The sequence below is a fragment of the Heterodontus francisci genome, chromosome 22 (assembly GCF_036365525.1).
Source record: "Heterodontus francisci isolate sHetFra1 chromosome 22, sHetFra1.hap1, whole genome shotgun sequence".
NCBI classification, from domain to species: Eukaryota; Metazoa; Chordata; class Chondrichthyes; order Heterodontiformes; family Heterodontidae; genus Heterodontus; species Heterodontus francisci.
The window spans coordinates 32,758,798-32,781,479 of record NC_090392.1 but is presented as its reverse complement, the minus strand read 5'-3'; the positions used below and the strand labels follow the sequence as shown (position 1 = coordinate 32,781,479).

The 22,682-nt window shown below is 43.9% G+C and overlaps 3 non-coding genes across 3 annotated transcripts; all 3 read right to left on the bottom strand.

Moving 5' to 3' along the window:
• Positions 1-15,019: 15,019 nt before the first annotated feature.
• On the bottom strand, positions 15,020-15,092 carry trnav-cac (transfer RNA valine (anticodon CAC)). Its single transcript has one exon. It is a non-coding gene; the product is annotated as a tRNA-Val (tRNA).
• Positions 15,093-18,486: 3,394 nt separating this feature from the next.
• trnav-cac (transfer RNA valine (anticodon CAC)) lies at positions 18,487-18,559 on the bottom strand. The gene has a single exon. It is a non-coding gene; the product is annotated as a tRNA-Val (tRNA).
• A 3,407-nt stretch (positions 18,560-21,966) lies between these two features.
• trnag-acc (transfer RNA glycine (anticodon ACC)) lies at positions 21,967-22,039 on the bottom strand. Its single transcript has one exon. It is a non-coding gene; the product is annotated as a tRNA-Gly (tRNA).
• Between the last annotated feature and the right edge of the window lie 643 nt (positions 22,040-22,682).

Below are 22,682 nucleotides of genomic sequence, written 5' to 3'. Positions count from 1 at the left end.
GTAAGAGAGAGAAGGGAAAAGAGACTGGAAATTACTGATCAGCCATTCTCCGTGTCTGAACCACTGGGAGTGGTGGCCACTGCTGGGACTGCACCCAGTGAGAAGAGGCACCATGGACGCCGGCCTCGGAAGCAGAGTTCAAGGCTCACCGAGGCCAATCGATCAGGCCTCGGCAAGGGGGGCAGATCGATCGAGACGGCCAGGGCTGTTCCAACAGGGAGCCCTCAATGGGGTACAGGGTGTCCCATCAAGCGGACTGCCCCATCCCACAAGGAGGCCGCCAGGTTTTACTGGACAGATAGGGAACTCTCATCCCAAGCACCAGCGAACACCTCATTCCACTGACTCTGGTGTATCCACCAGCCATTATAAGCACAGGCCATCTCAGAAAATAGCAGTGAGTATGATCTGAATCTTCTAATCTCAGTGTTTATTCTGGCAGGCTGTAAAGGGGCCAATCGAAAAATACGATGCTGTTCTCATTGAGCTTAAAAGTGGAACAGTGCAGGAGGCTGAGGGTGGAGAGGTCAGAGCGGGATGTAGAATTAAAGGGGCAAGTTACTGGAGGCTCAGAGTCCTGTTTTCAGACTTAAAGGAAGTGTTCCCCGTATCCCTTGTTTCCTTTAGCCATAAGAACAAGATCTAACTCTTTCTTGAATATATTTAATGATTTGGCCTCAACTGCTTTCTGTGGTAGAGAATTCCACAGGTTCACCACTCTCTGGTTTGCAAACTTAAAGGAAGTGTTCAGCAAACAATCACTCAATCTGCATTTCATCCATTTCCAAGGTACAGGAGACTGCATGGTGGGCAGTGAGTACAGTAACTACATTTGAAGAAGTAGAAGTAAATCTCTGTTTCACCTGGATGGAGCATTTGGGCCCTGAAGAGTGGGAAGGAAGGAGGTCAAAGGGCAGATGTTGCATCTACTGAACCTGTACAGGAAGGTTCGGGGCGGGGGAGGGAAACTGGATGGTGGGGTGACAGAAGCATGAACCAGTGTGTTGCAAGGGGCGGGGGACAGGAGTGGATGGGAAGATGTATTTGGTGTTGATTTTAGCCGGACATGGTGGAAATGGCGGAGGATGATGTGTTACATGTGGAGGTGGTTGGAGTGGAAGGTGAGAAGAAGGGGAGAATAGAATAGAGTCCGACAGGAAATGGGATGGCAGCAAGTTTAGTCAAGCTAGCTGTGAGAGTCGGTGGGATTATAGTAGATATTGGTGGACGGCCAATCCCCTGAAATGGAGATAGAGAAGTCGAGGAAGGGATGGGAAGAGTCAGACATAGATCATGTGAAGGTGAGGGAGGGGTGGAAATTAGAAGCCATGTTGATGATTTTTCCAGTTCAGGGTGAAAGAATCCATTGGGAAAAGAGGTGAAAAAGGGAACCTGAGTACTTCAGAGTGAGTGAGGGACAGAGGAATTCCAGTGGGAAAGACAAGTGAATGGAGCCAATGTAATAAATTCCAAATGGCACCCTCTGAATGTACCCACGGGAGACGGTCGAGGGAAATTGGCCGGGAAATGATCTGCTGCTGTGGGTCAGGAAAGATCCCGTCTGCTGTGAGTTAAAGGGCAGCTCGGGTTTACTGGACTTAGAAGCAAAGAGGGGCTGAGTGACATGGACAGAAATATAAATGGACATCTGGAGAGCAGCTCCGAGATCAGAAGGAAGGAAGACACACGTGTTGTGGGATAGTAGCGGCAAAATGGAGCAGTTGGTGAGGATTCAGAGACTGAAGAAATGAGAGGAATATGAAAGAGGAGGAACTAACTGCCAAAAGATAATTGAAAGAATTCATCAAACTACTCTAAGAGATTTAAGGTAGAAAGGGGGCAGATAATTGATAAAGTTATCAAAGGGAAAAGGGTTCCGAGGCTACAGATTCACAAATGATTTAAATTAGAATGGAAGGTTAACAAAACCATAGAAATGTAATCAAAGCACAGGGGATCATTTCTAAAGGAAGAAAAATACAAGCAGAAAGGCCTTTTCTCTCGATAGGAGAAGGCTGAGGGGTGACCTAATACAGGCCGTTAAAATGATAAATTGCTTTGGGAGAAGATACATGGAATGATTTTGCCACTTGTGATTTCAATCCCATTCATCAATTCATTAAGAATATTACAGATGTTGAAGTGGTTTATTTATTAAATCAATGCACTATTTATTTCATTATTAACAGTTTACTAATTATATTATTTACTGCAGCTGGACAGATCAATATATTATGAAAACCTGAAATGCATGTTCCTCAGTTACAGGTGTCTCTCCTCACAGGGACACACCTCACTGAGCGAAGGGCAGGTTGCATGTGTAAAGACTTGGAATCATAGATAAGAGCTGGTTCGTCAAACCTGAATCCATTACAGGATTGGAACAGTCACTAACCACAGCCAAACATTCATCCTGTGTAACAGCAAGATAACAAAATTCAACACGATGACCCACAGATTGTCAGGATCATGCTGGGGAAGGAGATTAATCAACATCGGACAGTGTTTACAGTCACAGTACCTAGAGTAAGAATAAGGCATTATCCAGAAGATTAAAATGCTCTAACAGTGCTGGTCTGCTGTTAACGTGTCAGTAAATAGTTAACATCTGTTTCAGTTGGTGCAGTTCTATAGGAAACAGAACATCAATGAATTTCTCTTATTACACAACATCTTCAAAAACAGCAAAAATCATCCCCTTTGTCACCAATTACATTCATAGAACAGGGAGGTATTGAACAAATATTTTGTGTCTGTCTTCACAAAAGGAGACACAACTTTCTACCAGAAATAGACGGTAACCTCGGGACGAGAAAAAGTGAGGAAATTAAGGAAATTAATATCAGCAGAGAAAAAGCATTGGAGAAACGTCAAGGACTAAAATCGGACAAATCCCCAGATGCCGATGGCCTACACGCTAGAGTTCGAAAAGAGATAACTGTAGAGATACTGGATGTACGAGCTATGATTTTCCAAAATTCCTTACATTTGGGAATGGTCCTGTCAGATTGGAAGTTGGTAAATGGTGCACTGCTTTTCAAGAAAGGATGAGTGAAAACAGTGAACTACCGGCCGGTTAGCCTAACATCCTCATTGGGAAAATGCTGGAAAGTATTATTAAGGCAGTCTTAACAATGCATGAGGAAATCATTGTATGATTAGAACAAGTCAATGTGGTTTTACTAAATGGAAATCCTGTCGGACAAATTTATTGGAGTTATTTTGAGGATGTCACGAATAGGGTAGATAAAGAGGAATCAAAAGATGTCGTATACCTAGATTCCAAAAGGCATTTGATAAGGTGCCACACATAAGTTTAATAGGCAAGATAAGGGCTCATTGAGTTGGGGGTAATATATTTGCTGGGACAGATGATTGGTCAATGGACAGGAAGCAAAGAGTGGGCATAAATGGGCATTTTCAAGTTGGCAGGCAGTGTACAGTGCAGTACCACAACAATCAGTGTCAGCTATTTACAATTTATATCAATGATGTAGATGAAGAGACAGAGAGTATTATATCTAAGTTTGCAGATGATACAAAGTTATGTGGAAAGGTAAGCTGTGGGGAAGGCACAGAAAGGCTGCAAAGCGATAGTGACAGGTTAAGTGAGTGGGCAACAAGATGGCAGAAGGAGCAAAATGTAGGGAAGTGTGAAGTTATTCACTCTGGTCATAAAAATAGAAAGGCAGAATATTTTTTGAAATGTGTGAAACTTGTAAGTGTTGCTGTTCAAAGAGACTTGGGTGTATTCGCACAAGAAACACAGAAATTTAACATGTAGGTACCACAAGCAATTAGGAAGGCAAATGAAATTTTTGCCTTTATTGCAGGGGATTGTAGAACAGGAATAAATAAGTCTTGCTACATTTTCACAGGGTTTAGGTGAGACCACATCTGGAATACTGTGTGCAGTTTTGGTCTCCAAATTTCAGGAAGTATTTGAGGTGGCACAGTGAAGGTTCACTAGACTGGTTTCTGGGATGAGAGGGTTATCCTATGATGAGAGACTGAGTAAATTGGGCCTATATTCTCTGAAGTTTAGAAGAATGAGAGGTGATCTCATTGAAACATATAGGATTCTGAAGGCGCTGGATAGGGTAGACACAGATTGTTTCTGCTGGTTGGGGAATCGAAAACACAGGGGCAAAGTCTCTGAATAAGAGGCTGATCATTTAGGACTGAGATGAAAAGAAATTACTTCACTCAAAAGATCATGAATCTTTAAAATTCTCTGCCACAGAGAGCTGTGGATGCTTCATCGTTGAAAATGTTTGCATTCAGTGAATCAAGCGATATGGTGAGTGTGCAGCAAAGTGGAATTGAAGCCTAAGATCAGCTATGATCATATTGAATGGTGGAGCAGGCTTGACAGGCTATGTGGTCTACTCCTGCTCCTATTTCTTGTGTTCCTGTGGAGAGATCAGTCACCTGATATCTAAGTAGAACCACTTGTTCCACCTAGGTCAGTGACCGACATTGAATACAATTCTACAATGGCTGATACTCCCAGTAACACATGGTTACGAGGATCAAGTGCTCCTCTCCGGTTAGTTACCCACACACAATACAATTCTGCAGTGACATACACTCCCAGTAATACCTTCTCTCAGAAATTTGCTTGCACTGAGGTCTTATTCAACAGTTCACAATATTCAAGTAAAGGCAATAACTTGATAACACGGCAAGACTGTGAGCTGCAAACCGAGGCTTAATTTCAGTTGAGGTAATGTAATAAAACTGCAGAGATATTTCAGGAGATTTGACTTAATGAAATGATGTCACCAATCGGGTGTCTGTTTAACAATTACCAGTAGACCAACATATAACGTTATCAGTTACAGTAAATCCAGAGACCAGCTCACATACAGATTTACACAACTTCAATGGTTACAGTCACTTACCAGGAACACTAATGACAGCAAGGACAATAGAGTATATTTTCTGGATATTGTTAATTGGTCGATGCATTTTCTGTCTGAAGTGATCTGTCCCTTCGTGCTGCAGACAATCTCTCTGTATTAAACTGAGACAATACAGTCCCAGAGTCTTTATACTTTGCAGGAACTCCACCGGGACATTGAGGTTGCAACTTTCATCAAATTATATATATATATAATTTTAAACAAACAGATTACGGCATGCGAGGTGAGTCCCTGTTGTGAAGAAATATATTTAGCACTGAGATTGAATTTGAACAATCCAAAGACTGGACAGTTCTGATCACATTAATTAACTTGTAATAATTAGAAGTTGCATTCTCCAAACAATGGTGATGTTCTTGAAAAACCATCACACACATCTGTATTTCTCATATTGATTCAATTATGGCTTTCACTCTGCTGTGACCATTCAGTAATTAAATTCCTAATGTCAGTGTGTCGTCTCAGGGCTGCTATACTGTATTCTGGGATGTGGCTTCTCGCTTTAACTGTGACCATTCAGTTAAATAATTAAAGAAGAAAATTGTGCAAATGTATCCTCAAACTGATACAGCCCTGCAAACTCATACAGCCTCCAGGCTCACTTCTTTGACCAGGAGTCCTCCCCCCGACCAGCAGACCCATTCACCCGCCTCCAGCATTCTCCCTCCACCTGGACCCTCCCTCTGGTCTCTTACCCGCTCTTGATCTTTTCATTGAAAACTGTCGGTGAGACATCGGTCATCTCAATTTCTCTGCCCCCCTCTCTCACTCTAACCTGTCTCCCTCTGAACTTGCTGCACTCGGTTCTCTCAGACAAGTGTGCTGCTGTTGTTGTCTGGCGTACCGACCTCTACCTTGCAGAGGCTGAGCGACAACTCTCAGACACTTCTTTCTATCTCCCTCTGAACTATGACCCCACCACCGAACATCAAGTTACTTTCCACTAAACTGTCACTGACCTCTTCTTCTCAGGAGATCTTCCCTCTACAGCTTGCAACCTCATAGTCCTGCAATCCCAGACAGCCCGCTTCTACCTCCTTCCTAAAATCCACAAACAGGACTGTCCTGACAGACTCATCATTTCAACCTATTTCTGCCCCACGGAACTTATTTCTTCCTATCTTGACTCTGTCCCTTCCCACCTACATCCGTGACTCTTCTGACGCCCTACGTCATTTTGACAATTTCCAGTTTCCTGGCCCTAACCACCTCCTCTTCACTATGGACTCCAATCTGTCTACAGTTCTGATGAAAGGTCACTGACCTGAAACTTTAACTCTGCTTCTCTTGCAACAGATGCTGCCAGACCTGCTGTGTATAATAACATAAGAACATAAGAAATAGAAGCAGGAGTGGGCCATTCAGCCTCTCAAGCCTGCCCCGCCATTCAATAAGATCATGGCTGATCTGTCCCAGGCCTCAACTCTTCTTTCGGGCCTGCTCTGCCTAACCCTCGACTCCCCGAGATTTCAAAAATCTATCTACCTCCTCTTAAATACATTTAGTGACCTAGCTTCCACAACTCTCTGAGGCAGAGAATTCCAGAGATTCACCATCCTCTGAGAGAAGAAATTCCTTCGTATCTCAGTTTTAAATGTGTGACCCCTTATTCTGTAATTATGTCCCCTAGTTCGAGATTCCCCCACTGGTGGAAGCATCTTCTGAACAACTACCCTGTCGAACCCCCTTAAAATCTTTTATGTTTCTATAAGATCACCCCCTCATTCTTCTAAACTCCAATGAATAAAGGCCTAACCTGTTTAGCCGTTCTTTATAAGACAGCCCCTTTATCCCAGGAATCAGCCAAGTGAATCTTTTCCGAACTGCCTCCAATGCTAGTATATCCTTCTTTAAATACAGGGACCAAAACTGGACGCAGTACTCCAGGTGTGGCCTCACCAACTCAGTAACACCCTGTACAGTTGTAACAAGATTTCCCTATTTTTAAACTCTAACCCCCTCGCAATAAAGGCCAAAATTCCATTTGCCTTCCTAATTACTTGCTGCACCTGCATGCTAACCTTTTGTGTTTCATGCACAAGGACACCCAGATCCCTCTGTACTGCAGTATTTTGTAGTCTTTCTCCATCTAAATGATAATCTGCCTTTTTATTCTTCCTACCAAAGTGGATGACCTCACACTTTCCCACATTGAACTCCATCTACCAAGTTTTTACCCACTCACTTAACCTATCTATATCCCTTTGCAGATTCTTTGTGTCCTCATCACTACATGCCTTCCCACCTATTTTTGTATCATCAGCAAATTTGAATACACTACACTCTGTCCTTTCCTCTAAATTATTATTATGGATAGTAAATAGCTGAGGCCCTGGGACTGATCCTTGTGGCAACCCACCAGTTACAGCTTTCCAACCTGAAAAAGACCCATTGATCCTGACTCTCTGCCTTCTGTGTGTTAGACAATCCTCAATCCATGCCAACACATTACCCCCAATACCCTGAGCTCCTATTCTGTGCAATAACATTTTATGTGGCACCTTATCAAACGCCTTCTGAAAATCCAAATACACAACATCTACTGGTTCCCCTTTATCCATTCTGCTTGTTATAATCTCAAAGAACTCGAAAAAATTTGTCAAACATGATTTCCCTTTCGTAAAGCCATGTTGACACTGTTTGATTGCATTATGTTTTTCTAAATGTCCTGCTATTTCTTTCTTAGTAATAGACTCTAGCATTTTCCCAATGACAGATGTTAAGCTAACTGGTCTATAGTTTCTTGCTTTCTGCCTCCCTCCTTTCTTGAATAGGGGTGTCACATTAGCAGTTTTCCAATCCGCTGGTACCCTAGTGAGTTTTGATATATTATGACCAATGCCTCCACTATCTCTGTATCCACTTTTTATAAAACCTTGGCTGCAGGCCATCAGGTCCTGGCAACTTGTCTGCCTTTAGTCCCATCAGTTTGTCCAGCACCTCTTTCCTCGTGATAGTGATTATTAAAAGTTCATCCCTCCCATTTACACCTTGCTCATCTATTATTGTTGGGATGTTTATAGTGTTCACCACCGTGAAGATTGATGCAAAATATTGGTTTAAATTATCTGCTATTTCCTTGTTCCCTGTTATTAATTCCTCATGCTCATCCTCCAAGGGTCCCACACTTACTTTAGCTACCCTCTTCCTTTTAATATACCCATCGAAGCTCTTACTGTTTGTTTTTATATTTCTTGCCAATTTACTCTCAAAATCAATTTTCTCCCTCTTTATTAGTTTTTTATTCATCCGCTGCTGGTTTCTAAAAACTTTTTCGAAAAGCCATTTCCAGTATCTTTTGTCTTTATTTCAGATTTCCAGCATCTGCAGTATTTTGCTTTATAAAAAAGCGTCTCAAACTAATGCAGTTTCTCAAACAAATAGAGTCATAGAGAGTCATAGAGTCGCACAGCATAGAAACAGGTCCTTCAGCCCACCGCGTCCATGCCGAACATAAAGCCTATCTATAATAATCCCACCTGCCTGCATTAATTCCATATCCCTCTATGCCTTGCTCTTTCAACTACCTGTCCAGACACCTCCGAAGTGTCCCGACTGTTCCTGCCTCCACCACCTCCTCAGGCAGCTCATTCCAGATACCCACTATTCTTTGTGTGAAAATTTACCCCTTTGATCCCCTTTAAACCTCCTCCCTCTCACCGTAAATCTATGCACTCTAGTTTCAGTCACCCCTACCATGGGAAACAGACTCTGGCTATCTACCCTATCTATGTCTCTCATAATTTTATATCCCTCTGTCATGTTCCCTCTCAGCCTCCTTGGAGTCCATGACTAATACATCACCTCAAACCAATTCAGCATCTGAAACAAAAATATCAACTCAAACTAATAATCACCCAAATTAATAAAACGTCTCAAACTACAACATCACCTCAAACAAATAAAGCCTCTCAAACTAAAAAATAACCTCAATCTAATACCGCATCTTTAACTTATACATCACATCAAATAACACACTCCCTTAAACTAAGACAGCACCTCAAACGAATGCTGTCTCCCCAAGTAATACACCATGTCACACTAATATATCACCTCAATCCAATACAGCACCTCAGACTGTTACATCATCTCAAACTAATACAGCACCCCAAAATAATACAGCATGTCAAACTAATACAGCCTCTCAAACCAGGACATCACCTCAAACTAATACAGCCTCTCAAACTGATACAGCCTCTCAAACCAGTACATCAGTTCAAACTAATACAGCCTCTCAAACCAATACAGCCTCTAAAACCAGTACATCACCTCAAACTAATACAGCCTCTCAAACCAGTACATCATAAAACATAGAACATAGAACAGTCCAGCACAGTATAGGCCCTTCGGCCCACGATGTTGTGTCGACCCTTTACCCTGCTCTAAGATCAAACTACCTCCATACCCTTCATTCTACTGTCATCCATGTACCTATCCAAGAGTCGTTTAAATTTCCCAAATGTATCTGCTTCTACTACCACCGCTGGCAGTGCATTCCACGCACCCACCACTCTCTGTGTATAGAACCTACCTCTGACATCTCCCCGAAACCTTCCTCCAATTACCTTAAAATTATGCCCCCTGGTGATAGCCCTTTCCACTCTGGGAAAAAGTCTCTGACTATCCACTCTATCTATGCCTCTCATCATCTTGTACACCTCAATCAAGTCACCTCTCATCCTTCTTCGCTCCAATGAGAAAAGTCCTAGCTCCCTCAACCTTTCTTCATAGGACATGCCCTCCAGTCCAGGCAGCATCCTGGTCAATCTCCTCTGCACCCTCTTTAAAGCTTCCACATCCTTCCTATAATGAGGCGACCAGAACTGAACACAATATTCCAAGTGTGGTCTAACCAGGGCCTTATAGAGCTGCAGCATAACCTCGCGGCTCTTAAATTCAATCCCCCTGTTAATGAAAGCCAACACCCCATAAGCCTTCTTAACAACCCTATCAATTTGGGTGGCAACTTTGAGGGATCTATGGACATGGACCCCAGATCCCTCTGTTCCTCCACACTGCCAAGAATCCTGTCTTTAAGCCTGTATTCTGCATTCAAATTTGACCTTCCAAAATTAATCACTTCACACTTTTCCAGGTTGAAGTCCATCTGCCACTTCTCAGCCCAGCTCTGCATCCTGTCAATGTCCCGTTGCAACCTACAACAGCCCGCCACACTATCCACAACTCCAGCAACCATTGTGTCATCGGCAAACCTACTAACCCAGCCTTCCACTTCCTCATCCAAGCCATTTATAAAAATCACAAAGAGCAGAGGTCCCAGAACAGATCCCTGCGGAACACCACTGGTCACCGAGCTCCAGGCTGAATACTTTCCATCTACTACCGCCCTCTGTCTTCTATGGGCCAGCCAATTCTGTATCCAGACAGCCAACTTTCCCTGTATCCCATGCCTCCTTACTTTCTGAATGAGCCTACCATGGGGAACCTTATCAAACGCCTTGCTAAAATCCATATACACCACATCCACTGCTCTTCCTTCATCAATGTGTTTTGTCACATCCTCAAAGAATTCAATAAGGCTTGTGAGGCATGACCTGCCCCTCACAAATCCATGCTGACTATCTCTAATCAAACTATGCTTTTCCAAATAATCATAAATCCTGTCTCTCAGAATCCTCTCCAATAATTTGCTCACCACCAACGTAAGACTGATTGGTCTATAATTACCAGGGTTATCCCTATTCCCTTTCTTGAACGAGGGAATAACATTTGCCACCCTCCAATCATCTGGTACTACTCCAGTGGTCAGTGAGGACGCAAAGATCATCGCCAAAGGCGCGGCAATCTCTTCCCTCACTTCCCGTATTAACGTTGGGTATATCCCGTCTGACCCCGGGGACTTATCTATCCTCATGTCTTTCAAAATTTCCAGCACATCCTCCTTCTTAACATCAACCTGTTCGAGCATATCAGCCTGTTCCACGCTGTCCTCACAAACGACAAGGTCCCTCTCACTAGTGAATACTGAAGCAAAGTATTCATTTAGGACCTCCCCTACCTCCTCCGACTCCAGGCACAAGTTCCCTCCACTATCCATGATCGGCCCTACCCTCACTCTGGCCATCCTCTTGTTCCTCACATAAGTGTAGAACGCCTTGGGATTTTCCTTAATCCTACCCGCCAAGACTTTTTCATGTCCCCTTCTAGCTCTCCTAAGTCCATTCTTCAGTTCCTTCCTGGCTACCTTGTAACTCTCTAGAGCCCTGTCTGATCCTTGCTTCCTCAACCTTAAGTAAGCTTCCTTCTTCCTCTTGACTAGCTGTTCCACATCTCTTGTCATCCAAGGTTCCTTCACCCTACCATCCCTTCGTTGGGACAAACATATCCAGCAGTCGCAGCAAGTGCTCCCTAAACAACCTCCACATTTCTGTCGTGCATTTCCCTGAGAACATCTGTTCCCAATTTAAGCTCCCCAGTTCCTGCCTAATAGCATTGTAATTCCCCCTCCTACAATTAAATATTTTCCCATCCCGTCTGCTCCTATCCTTCTCCATGACTTCAGTAAAGGTCAGGGAGTTGTGATCACTATCACCGAAATGCTCTGCCACCGAGAGATCTGCCACCTGGCCTGGTTCGTTGCCAAGCACCAAGTCCAACATAGTCTCCCCTCTAGTCGGCCTATCGACATATTGAGTCAGGAAACCTTCCTGGACACACCTGACAAAATCTGCTCCATCCAAACTATTTGCACTAAGGAGGTTCCAATCAATATTAGGGAAATTGAAGTCACCCATGACAACAACCCTGTTACTTCTGCACCTTTCCAAAATCTGCCTCCCAATCTGTTCCTCCATGTCTCTGTTGCGATTGGGGGGTCTATAGAAAACTCCCAACAAAGTGACTGCTCCTTTCCTGTTTCTGACTTCCACCCATAATGACTCAGTAGACAAACCCTCCTCGACGACCTCCCTTTCTGCAGCTGTGATACTATCCCTGATTAGCAATGCCACTCCCCCACCTCTTTTACCTCCCTCCCTATTCCTTTTGAAACATCTAAACCCCGAAACATCCAACATCCATTCCTGCCCCTGTGATATCCACGTCTCCGTAATGGCCACAACAACGTAGCTCCAAGTACTGATCCATGCTCTAAGTTCATCACCCTTATTCCTGACACTTCTTGCGTTAAAATAGACACACTTCAACCCATCATACTGGCTGCAACTTTGCCCTGTCAACTGTCTAACCTTCCTCACAGACTCTCTGCACTCTGTATCTGCCTGTTCAACAGCTACCCCATCCAATGATCCGTAGCTCCGGTTCCCATCCCCCTGCCAAAGAGCTTTAGCAAACCTCCCGCCCAGGATATTGGAGCCCCTCCAGTTCAGATGCAACCCGTCCTTCTTGCACAGGTCCCACCTTCCCCAGAAGGTATCCCAATGATACAGATATCTGAAGCCCTCCCTCCTGCACCAGCTCTGTAGCCACGTGTTCAGCTGCACTCGCTCCCTGTTTCTAGCCTCACTAGCACGTGGCACCGGTATCAATCCTGAGATTACTACTCTGCTCGTCCTGCCTTTTAGCTTCCAACCTAACTCCCTATATTCGCTTTTCAGGTCCTCATCCCTTTTCCCAGCTATGTCATTGGTACCGATATGTACCACGACCTCTTGCTGCTCCCCCTCCCCCTTAAGAATCCTGTGGACTCGATCCGAGACATCCCTGACCCTGGCACCCGGGAGGCAACATACCATCTGGGAGTCTCCTTCGCGACCACAGAATCTCCTGTCTGTTCCTCTAACCATTGAATCTCCTATCACTATCGGTCTCCTATTCTCCTCCCTTCCCTTCTGAGCCACAGAGCCAGGCTCAGTGCCTGATACCTGGCCGCTGTGGCTTTCCCCTGGTAGGTCGTCCCCCCCATCCGTATCCAAAACGGTATACTTACTATTGAGGGGAACAGCCACAGGGGATCCCTGCACTGTGCGCCTCTTCCCTTTCCCTCCCCTGATGATCACCCAGCAACCTTTATCTTTAACTTAGGTGTCACTACTTCCCTATAACTGTTCTCTATCACCCCCTCAGCCTCCTGAATGATCTGAAGTTCATCCAGCTCCAGCTCCAGTTCCCTAACGCGGTCTGTGAGGAGTTGGAGTTGGGTGCACTTTAGTTTAATTTAGTTTAGTTTGGTGATACAGCACTGAAACAGGCCCTTCGGCCCTCCGAGTCTGTGCCGACCATCGACCAACCACTTATACTAATCCGACACGAATTCCAAACTCCTACCACATCCCCACCTTCCCTATATTTCCCTACCACCTCCCTATACGAGGGGCAATTTATAATGGCCAATTAACCTATCAACCAGCCAGTCTTTGGCATGTGGGAGGAAACCGGAGCACCCAGAGGAATCCCACGCAGACACAGGGAGAACTTGCAAACACCACACAGGCAGTGCCCAGAATTGAAAGCGGGTCGCTGGAGCTGTGAGGCTGCAGTGTGAACCACTGCACACGAGAGCGTGCCGGACTGAATATTGAGTTCAATAATTCCAGAGCATGACGGGGCCCCCATTTTACTTTCATTTTTTGTTATTTTTCTTTTTTACATTTTTTACATTTTTTTGTATGTTTATTTTATTTCATCTTAGTTTGTTCAGTTTGCTTACCCACTGTTTTTTTTCCTGTTTGTACTTGCTGCTGTTCAATTTTCAGTCCATTAACAGTCCTATCTGTACTAATGCTTTGTCTTTCAACACACCATTAACATATTGTTTGCCTTTGCTCCATGACCTTCTGGTCAGCTATTCTGTGGCCTTGTCCAATCTACACCTTCTCCTTTGTTATCTCTTGCTCCACCCCCGCTTTACTTGCTTCTAACCTTTGACATTTCTAATATTTGCCAGTTCTGAAGAAGGGTCACTGAGCCGAAATGTTAACTCTGCTTCTGTCTCCACAGATGCTGCCAGTCGTGCTGAGTATTTCCAGAATTTCTTGTTTTTATTTCAGATTTCCAGCATCCGCAGTATTTTGCTTTTATTCATGTATATTCTTCCTCAGTTCAATATGAAGGAGCGGTTTGATATTGAGCGGAGCCGCAGTGCATCTCATTTTCAACGCCACCTTGTTAGAGTTCCTGTTACTTGCCGAATGAAGAACAAAATAAAATGATAATTTGGCAGGTCTGCCTGTTTCCTTAGCTTCAGTTACAGAATCAGCTGCGTCCGTCTTTAAGGGAGGCAAAGTACTCCTAACGGCTCTGCGTGACGCTGAATAGTTATGTTAATCTGCATCAATAAATCCAGGTATGTCTCTGTTATTGACTGAACAAAACGCTAATAAATCTGTGAGCGACTGTCATAACTTAAATAACTTTTTCCCCTCTGCGTGTAATGAACCTTTACCCCTTGTCATAATTGCGGCTGCATGTTAAGAGCTGGGTTATCAAGGTGCTTAAGACACCAAGAATCTGCTGCAGCAGTGGTTAAATTGAAAAGGATTTTTGCCCCTTTTACCCAAGAAGAAATGTTCAGGAGGAGCAAAATTCCCCCAACTTGTTTCCACCGGAGATTCATCATTGCAACTCAAAGAAAGTTTCAGTCACTTGGGTGTTCTGTAAGAGCTGCTCGGAGGTTCAGTGACCCGGATATCATGTGCCTACGTTTTGCTGAGCCGGTGCTTGGTTGATGGGGAGATTTGGCCCGGGTTGTGCTATTTTACCTCCCCGAGATGGCCAGTAACCTGTTGATTGAGGCAGCAGACGCCACTTGCTGCTGACAGCGAGTAATTGGACAGTGCGGGTCAAAATATTGCAGCGTGCCCCTGTCTCAACGACTGTGGAGCTGGTGAAAGTGAATTGCTGATGTGCTTTTGCCTCGTCTGAAATGAGACTAAGATTCGCTGTAACTTAGCAAGCTCGTGTTGCAGGTTTCTATTCTAATCTGAGCCAAATAAAGTGTCACAGCTTGGTTTTGAGGAACTTTCTGCAGCATCAGGACTAGAAAGAGGAGCGAGTGCAAGGCATTGTGCACACAATGTGCAAGAGAAAGAGGGCTTTGAGAAATTGTGTTGTGTTAATGGAGAATGTCAATGATTGCATATTTCTTGCCAAGAAGTTTGGGTTGGTTTTGAAAATGTTTCTGCCCAGTTTCGAACTGGGGACTTTTTGCGTGTGAGGCAAACGTGATCACCACTACACTACAGAAACTCAATACAGTTGCAGTGCTGAGGAAGCTGCAAGTATTGTTAAACTATACAGTCTTAATCGATTTGTGGTGCTTGTTTCATTGAAATGCAATTCCACTGTGACATTTTGCAAGGCTGCAGAGGTATTGACCCAGCCATGGACGATCAGCAGTGCACAACACATCGCCAGTCCATTCAGGCCATCGTACCATTGCCAGTTTCTTCAAAGACTTGCCATTTGGGCCCACTTCCTTAGCTCTGCTTTTCTTTGCCTCTCCTTTCATGCAATTATCCAATTCCCTTTTTTTTAAACTCTCCCTGAAGAAACTAAGTTTGTAAGAGGTGGAGCAGCTGCTGCAGTGTTAATGCACAGTGTGCCATCATTGACAAAGATTCCCTTCCCCAACCACACCAAGACATCCACTTGGGATTCTTGCCAACTTCTGGATTTCATTTCTCATTATTAACTGATTGCACTGACACATATTTGTGTTTTTAAACTCTTTATTTTGATCAAATGGGTCCTTATTTTGCTGAGTTGCTACATACAATGTGATTACCCTCGCAGTAGAATGCGTAACAGAGGCAGTTATATCATGGGGGCGAAGCTTCACTGCAGCTATATAATGTACTGGTTGGACCCCACCTGGAGTCCTCTGCATAGTCTGGGCATGCCAATTTATATAGTATACAAATTGGCCTTGGTATACAGGGCAGTTCAGATCCAGCAGAATGTTTGCAGAGTTCAAATGGTTAGATTAGGAGGCCATGTACCCTCTTCCACAGAGACAGCTGTTGATTTCCACCTGCTCCCTCACTTGCTTCTGAATTTCAAGGTGTAGAATGAAATCAAGCAACGTAACCCAAGTTTGCAATGCATTCCACGCAATCATCAAACACATCATTCCCGTCTTCCTCACCTTAGCTGCACAGCCCTCGAAACGTTGCAATCCATGTAACACAGTATTTGTTCCAGGTTTATGCTTTCAGTAGGATTATAATAATATCTGTGCCCTCATCTTGAAATGAGATTCTCAGCAATATCCAACACAAATTGAATTGTATAGATGACAGGCAAATATAGGAAAACAGGTCAGTATGCAACACAATTCCATGGTGCCCATTTTCAGATGCACAATAGTCATCTTATCCAGCAAATGAAAGAATTTTTCAGTGAATCATTTGCAAAGTCAGAGTTAATGGCATTTGTGCTTTTCTTTCTTCTTGTTTTGCAATATACTGGCGCCTAAATCCAATTCATGTATATTCATGTTTATTGGGGAGACCAAACGCAGACTGGGTGACCGCTTTGCGGAATACGTCGGCTCAGTCCGCAAGCAGGACCCTGAGCTTCCGGTTGCTAGCCATTTCAAGACTGCCCACTGCTCTCATGCTCACATCTCTATCCTGGGATTGCCTCAGTGTTCCAGTGAACATCAACACAAGCTCGAAAAACAGCATCTCGTTGACCGATTAGTTCAGTTTGGTGATACAGCACGGAAACAGGCCCTTCGGCCCACCGAGTATGTGCTGACCGTCGACCACCGATTTATCCTAATCCGACACGAATTCCATATTCCTACCACATCCCCACCTTCCCTATATTTCCCTACCACCTCCCTATACGAGGGGCAATTTATAATGGCCAATTAACCTATCAACCAGCCAGTCTTTGGCATGTGGGAGGAAACCGGAGCACCCAGAGGAATCCCACGCAGACACAGGGAGAACTTGCAAACACCACGCAGGCAGTGCCCAGAATTGAAAGCGGGTCGTTGGAGCTGTGAGGCTGCGGTGTGAACCACTGCACACGAGAGCGTGCCGGACTGAATATTGAGTTCAATAATTCCAGAGCATGACGGGGCCCCCATTTTACTTTCATTTTTTGTTATTTTTCTTTTTTACATTTTTTACATTTTTTTGTATGTTTATTTTATTTCATCTTAGTTTGTTCAGTTTGCTTACCCGTTGTTTTTTTTCCTGTTTGTACTTGCTGCTGTTCAATTTTCAGTCCATTAACAGTCCTATCTGTACTAATGCTTTGTCTTTCAACACACCATTAACATATTGTTTGCCTTTGCTCCATGACCTTCTGGTCAGCTATTCTGTGGCCTTGTCCAATCTACACCTTCTCCTTTGTTATCTCTTGCTCCACCCCCGCTTTACTTGCTTCTAACCTTTGACATTTCTAATATTTGCCAGTTCTGAAGAAGGGTCACTGAGCCGAAATGTTAACTCTGCTTCTGTCTCCACAGATGCTGCCAGACCTGCTGAGTATTTCCAGAATTTCTTGTTTTTATTTCAGATTTCCAGCATCCACAGTATTTTGCTTTTATTCATGTATATTCTTCCTCAGTTCAATATGAAGGAGCGCTTTGATATTGAGCGGAGCCGCAGTGCATCTCATTTTTAACGCCACCTGTTACTTGCCGAATGAAGAACAAAATAAAATGATAATTTGGCAGGTCTGCCTGTTTCCTTAGCTTCAGTTACAGAATCAGCTGTGTCCGTCTTTAAGGGAGGCAAAGTACTCCTAGCGGCTCTGCGTGACGCTGAATAGTTATGTTAATCTGCATCAATAAATCCAGGTATGTCTCTGTTACTGACTGATCAAAACGCTAATAAGTCTGTGAGCGACTGTCATAACTTAAATAACTTTTTCCCCTCTGCGTGTCATGAACCTTTACCCCTTGTCATAATTGCGGCTGCATGTTAAGAGCTGGGTTATCAAGGTGCTTAAGACACCAAGAATCTGCTGCAGCAGTGGTTAAATTGAAAAGGATTTTTGCCCCTTTTAACCAAGAAGAAATGTTCAGGAGGAGCAATTTCCCCCAACTTGTTTCCACCGGAGATTCATCATTGCAACTCAAAGAAAGTTTCAGTCACTTGGGTGTTCTGTAAGAGCTGCTCGGAGGTTCAGTGACCCGGATATCATGTGCCTACGTTTTGCTGAGCCGGTGCTTGGTTTATGGGGAGATTTGGCCCGGGTTGTGCTATTTTACCTCCCCGAGATGGCCAGTAACCTGTTGATTGAGGCAGCAGACGCCACTTGCTGCTGACAGCGAGTAATTGGACAGTGCGGGTCAAAATATTGCAGCGTGCCCCTGTCTCAACGACTGTGGAGCTGGTGAAAGTGAATTGCTGATGTGCTTTTGCCTCGTCTGAAATGAGACTAAGATTCGCTGTAACTTAGCAAGCTCGTGTTGCAGGTTTCTATTCTAATCTGAGCCAAATAAAGTGTCACAGCTCGGTTTTGAGAAACTTTCTGCAGCATCAGGACGAGAAAGAGGAGCGAGTGCAAGGCATTGTGCACACAATGTGCAAGAGAAAGAGGGCTTTGAGAAATTGTGTTGTGTTAATGGAGAATGTCAATGATTGCATATTTCTTGCGAAGAAGTTTGGGTTCGTTTTGAAAATGTTTCTGCTCAGTTTCGAACTGAGGAACTTTTGCGTGTGAGGCAAACGTGATCACCACTACACTACAGAAACTCAACACAGTTGCAGCACTGAGGAAGCTGCAAGTATTGTTAAACTATACAGTCTTAATCGATTTGTGGTGCTTGTTTCATTGAAATGCAATTCCACTGTGACATTTTGCAAGGCTGCAGAGGTATTGACCCAGCCATGGACGATCAGCAGTGCACAACACATCGCCAGTCCATTCAGGCCATCGTACCATTGCCAGTTTTTTCAAAGACTTGCCATTTGGGCCCACTTCCTTAGCTCTGCTTTTCTTTGCCTCTCCTTTCATGCAATTATCCAATTCCCTTTTTTTTAAACTCTCCCTGAAGAAACTAAGTTTGTAAGAGGTGCAGCAACTGCAGCAGTGTTAATGCACAGTGTGCCATCATTGACAAAGATTCCCTTCCCCAACCACACCAAGACATCCACTTGGGATTCTTGCCAACTTCTGGATTTCATTTCTCATTATTAACTGATTGCACTGACACATATTTGTGTTTTTAAACTCTTTATTTTGATCAAATGGGTCCTTATTTTGCTGAGTTGCTACATACAATGTGATTACCCTCGCAGTAGAATGCGTAACAGAGGCAGTTATATAATGGGGGCGAAGCTTCACTGCAGCTATATAATGTCCTGGTTAGACCCCACCTGGAGTCCTCTGCATAGTCTGGGCATGCCAATTTATATAGTATACAAATTGGCCTTGGTATACAGGGCAGTTCAGATCCAGCAGAATGTTTGCAGAGTTCAAATGGTTAGATTAGGAGGCCATGTCCCCTCTTCCACAGAGACAGCTGTTGGTTTCCACCTGCTCCCTCACTTGCTTCTGAATTTCAAGGTGCAGAATGAAATCAAGCAACGTAACCCAAGTTTGCAATGCATTCCACGCAATCATCAAACACATCATTCCCGTCTTCCTCACCTTAGCTGCACAGCCCTCGAAACGTTGCAATCCATGTAACACAAGATTTGTTCCAGGTTTAGGCTTTCAGTAGGATTATAATAATATCTGTGCCCTCATCTTGAAATGAGATTCTCAGCAATATCCAACACAAATTGAATTGCATAGATGACAGGCAAATATAGGAAAACAGGTCAGTATGCAACACAATTCCATGGTGCCCATTTTCAGATGCACAATAGTCATCTTTTCCAGCAAATGAAAGAATTTTTCAGTGAATCATTTGCAAACTCAGAGTTAATGGCATTTGTGCTTTTCTTTCTTCTTGTTTTGCAAGATACTGGCGCCTAAATCCAATTCATGTATATTCATTTTTATTGGGGAGACCAAACGCAGACTGGGTGACCGCTTTGCGGAATACGTCGGCTCAGTCCGCAAGCAGGACCCTGAGCTTCCGGTTGCTAGCCATTTCAAGACTGCCCACTGCTCTCATGCTCACATCTCTATCCTGGGATTGCCTCAGTGTTCCAGTGAACATCAACACAAGCTCGAAAAACAGCATCTCGTTGACCGATTAGTTCAGTTTGGTGATACAGCAGTGAAACAGGCCCTTCGGCCCACCGAGTCTGTGCTGACCGTCGACCACCGATTTATACTAATCCGACACAAATTCCATATTCCTACCACATCCCCACCTTCCCTATATTTCCCTACCACCTCCCTATATGAGGGGCAATTTATAATGGCCAATTAACCTATCAACCAGCCAGTCTTTGGCATGTGGGAGGAAACCGGAGCACCCAGAGGAATCCCACGCAGACACAGGGAGAACTTGCAAACACCACGCAGGCAGTGCCCAGAATTGAAAGCGGGTCGCTGGAGCTGTGAGGCAGCGGTGTGAACCACTGCACACGAGAGCGTGCCGGACTGAATATTGAGTTCAATAATTCCAGAGCATGACGGGGCCCCCATTTTACTTTCATTTTTTGTTATTTTTCTTTTTAACATTTTTTACATTTTTTTGTATGTTTATTTTATTTCATCTTAGTTTGTTCAGTTTGCTTACCCGCTGTTTTTTTTCCTGTTTGTACTTGCTGCTGTTCAATTTTCAGTCCATTAACAGTCCTCTCTGTACTCATGCTTTGTCTTTCAACGCACCATTAACATATTGTTTGCCTTTGCTCCATGACCTTCTGGTCAGCTATTCTGTGGCCTTGTCCAATCTACACCTTCTCCTTTGTTATCTTTTGCTCCACCCCTGCTTTACTTGCTTCTAACCTTTGACATTTCTAATATTTGCCAGTTCTGAAGAAGGGTCACTGAGCCGAAATGTTAACTCTGCTTCTGTCTCCACAGATGCTGCCAGACCTGCTGAGTATTTCCAGAATTTCTTGTTTTTATTTCAGATTTCCAGCATCCACAGTATTTTGCTTTTATTCATGTATATTCTTCCTCAGTTCAACATGAAGGAGCGGTTTGATATTGAGCGGAGCCGCAGTGCATCTCATTTTTAACGCCACCTTGTTTGTGTTCCTGTTACTTGCCGAATGAAGAACAAAATAAAATGATAATTTGGCAGGTCTGCCTGTTTCCTTAGCTTCAGTTACAGAATCAGCTGTGTCCGTCTTTAAGGGAGGCAAAGTACTCCTAGCGGCTCTGCGTGACGCTGAATAGTTATGTTAATCTGCATCAATAAATCCAGGTATGTCTCTGTTACTGACTGAACAAAACGCTAATAAGTCTGTGAGCGACTGTCATAACTTAAATAACATTTTCCCCTCTGCGTGTCATGAACCTTTACCCCTTGTCATAATTGCGGCTGCATGTTAAGAGCTGGGTTATCAAGGTGCTTAAGACACCAAGAATCTGCTGCAGCAGTGGTTAAATTGAAAAGGATTTTTGCCCCTTTTAACCAAGAAGAAATGTTCAGGAGGAGCAATTTCCCCCAACTTGTTTCCACCGGAGATTCATCATTGCAACTCAAAGAAGGTTTCAGTCACTTGGGTGTTCTGAAAGAGCTGCTCGGAGGTTCAGTGACCCGGATATCATGTGCCTACGTTTTGCTGAGCCGGTGCTTAGTTTCTGGGGAGATTTGGCCCTGGTTGTGCTACTTTACCTCCCCGAGATGGCCAGTAACCTGTTGATTGAGGCAGCAGACGCCACTTGCTGCTGACAGCGAGTAATTGGACAGTGCGGGTCAAAATATTGCAGCGTGCCCCTGTCTCAATGACTGTGGAGCTGGTGAAAGTGAATTGCTGATGTGCTTTTGCCTCGTCTGAAATGAGACTAAAATTCGCTGTTACTTAGCAAGCTCGTGTTGCAGGTTTCTATTCTAATCTGAGCCAAATAACGTGTCACTGCTCGGTTTTGAGGAACTTTCTGCAGCATCAGGACCAGAAAGAGGAGCGAGTGCAAGGAATTGTGCACACAATGTGCAAGAGAAAGAGGGCTTTGAGAAATTGTGTTGTGTTAATGGAGAATGTCAATGATTGCATATTTCTTGCTCAGAAGTTTGGGTTGGTTTTGAAAATGTTTCTGCCCAGTTTCGAACTGGGGACTTTTTGCTTGGTAGGCAAACGTGATCACCACTACACTACAGAAACTCAATACAGTTACAGGGCTGAGGAAGCTGCAAGTATTGTTAAACTATACAGTCTTAATCGATTTGTGGTGCTTGTTTCATTGAAATGCAATTCCACTGTGACATTTTGCAAGGCTGCAGAGTTATTGACCCAGCCATGGACGATCAGCAGTGCACAACACATCGCCAGTCCATTCAGGCCATCGTACCATTGCCAGTTTCTTCAAAGACTTGCCATTTGGGCCCACTTCCTTAGCTCTGCTTTTCTTTGCCTCTCCTTTCATGCAATTATCCAATTGCCTTTTTTTTAAACTCTCCCTTAAGAAACTAAGTTTGTAAGAGGTGCAGCAGCTGCTGCAGTGTTAATGCACAGTGTGCCATCATTGACAAAGATTCCCTTCCCCAACCACACCAAGACATCCACTTTGGATTCTTGCCAACTTCTGGATTTCATTTCTCATTATTAACTGATTGCACTGACACATATTTGTGTTTTTAAACTCTTTATTTTGATCAAATGGGTCCTTATTTTGCTGAGTTGTTACATACAATGTGATTACCCTCGCAGTAGAATGCGTAACAGAGGCAGTTATATAATGGGGGCGAAGCTTCACTGCAGCTATATAATGTCCTGGTTGGACCCCACCTGGAGTCCTCTGCATAGT